At 34.8% G+C, this 2,256-nt stretch overlaps 1 non-coding gene across 1 annotated transcript; it reads right to left on the bottom strand.

The window, feature by feature from the left end:
- Positions 1-1,702: 1,702 nt before the first annotated feature.
- Positions 1,703-1,809, bottom strand: LOC119866476. The gene has a single exon (XR_005380225.1). It is a non-coding gene; the product is annotated as a U6 spliceosomal RNA (small nuclear RNA).
- Between the last annotated feature and the right edge of the window lie 447 nt (positions 1,810-2,256).

Raw genomic sequence — 2,256 nt, 5'->3', positions numbered from 1 at the left:
AGTGCTGTCCAATATAAGCGCAACACCATTTATATCTGACGCATATTTTATACTTAGAGTACATCTCAATTTAGTTTAAGCCCCATTTCAAGTACTCAGTAGCCACATGTGACTAGTGACTACTATACTATATTGAGCAAGGCAGTCCTAGAACATAGCTAACATTCATGAATACATTAGTACTAATGTTTGTAGTAGTATTTGACTACTTGTTGGTATCACTGGTATTGGTATTATTATCACTCTTACAAAAACCCTAAGCTGTGCTTATAACTGTTCATAGAATCGTAAAATAATTTTAAATCCTTTGCTAATTTTCAGAATATACAAGCCTCTAGGGATGATACAAAAGCTAATAAAAATGAAAGCAAATATGCACTTTAATATGTTACAAAAAACTACGAAGAAAATTGTCAGAGAGTGTAGCAAACATTAAATGGGAGGAAAAACTGTATGAACATGGAGGAAATTTTCAGATAGAGTGTATATTTCAAGAAGAGGTTTTTAGAAGGCAAGATTTAAGGCTATAAAACATAGGTCCAAATTTTCACTTATAGCCAAGACAGCAGGAATTATTAACTAAACCTTCTCCTTATTGCCCAGAAAATCAAGATAAATTTAAAGGCCTTAGCAAGGCACTTTAGGTATACAGTTTTGAATTAAGGAAAAATCAGAGTTGTATAAGACCTTCAAAAACATAATTACCTTATAAGTCAGGGAGTCTCTTTGGGGGGGGGGGAGTAGCTTGAAGTTCTAAGAGATCTATGCTTAAAGGAATATGTAGGCCTTGTCATATTTCAAGGAAAGAACCTCATAGGACACTGAGCCTTTCTAGGTTTGGCCTAAGAAACTATTGTCCTGAATCCACAGAGCATTCTATCTTTCCCTGATCTCTTTCTGACAACCCTTAATCATGTTACGGATGTGAACTAAACCTTCCCTCCCTTAGGAAGCTTTTCCTGGGACAGTTAAAAGTCTACTAGACTGATAGATATCTATGGCACCTTCTTTTACCTTTATGGTAGTTCTTACAAAAATGTACTTCAATTCTAAGAATATGTACCTATTTTTTTTCTTGAAACTTTTTTCTTGTTTACTTTCTATCCCTGAACAATCTTATAATTTCCTATGCTTCCAAACATCTATACATATAGTTTCTACATCTATGTACAAAATCTGCTAGAATTCTCTACCTTGATATACACGAATCTAAAATTATTATCCTATCTTCTCAAAATCTCCTCCTCCTCTTCCTCCTGACTCCTATTTAACAGCCTTACTGTTCTCTTGGTCACACACACAAAAAAAATCTTAAATCTTGTTGGCTCTGCCTCCCCCTGTTGCCACCCAGAAAAAAATATGGCCAGTCCTGTAGATAGCCCAACTGTCTCCAGGATGCATTTCCATTATTCTGACTCAGAGCACCATTAATTCCTACCTACATGAACACCTTCTGGCTGGCCCTCCAATTCAAGAGTCTCTCCTCCCCGTATGCTAACACATTTGCTGCCAAATTTTCTCTTTTTAAAATCTTTTTATTTGAGTAGGGTTGACCCACAATGTTACATTCATTTCAGATGTACAACAAGGTGATTCAACATCTCTATATGTTATTATGCTATGCCACTGCAAATCTTGCTAACAATAGTGTTGTTCACCATACAACACTATTACGATATTATTGACTATGTTTCTTATGCTTAGAAGTATGGGATGCTTCATGAATTTGTGCATCACTCTTGTGCAGAGGCCATGCTAATCTTCTCTGTATTGTTCCAATTTTAGTATGTGTGCTGCCAAAGTGAGCATGGCTAAATTTTCATAATACATTCTTTGTCCATGCTACTCCTCTGTTCAAATACCTTTTCTTTTCTCAGCATATTAAATCTTAACTTCTAAGCCTGTTTTCTATATTCCCCACAATATGACCCCAAACTACCCTTCCAGCCTTATCATCTACAATACTGTTAATTAAATGTTCCAGCCAAATTCTCTGTCACTCCAAAGAATCCTTATACTTTCTCAGTTTCATTATTTTTTCATTTTCTTTGCATAGGATTACATCATTCACACAATCTATCCCTAAAAATACCTTTTATTAAAAAAAAGTGAACTTTACCTCACTCCAATCCCAGTCTATATTTTGGGATATAACTTATATTATTGAATTTCATCTTTTTTTTAATAGCTTCTAGTCAATTTAAAGTTCCTTGAGAAAGGAATCATGTCTTGTTTTTCTTAGTATTAGCTTCAGTC

The sequence above is a fragment of the Canis lupus genome, chromosome 27, assembly GCF_011100685.1.
Source record: "Canis lupus familiaris isolate Mischka breed German Shepherd chromosome 27, alternate assembly UU_Cfam_GSD_1.0, whole genome shotgun sequence".
Classification (NCBI taxonomy): Eukaryota; Metazoa; Chordata; class Mammalia; order Carnivora; family Canidae; genus Canis; species Canis lupus.
This window is presented reverse-complemented; position numbering and strand designations above follow the sequence as displayed.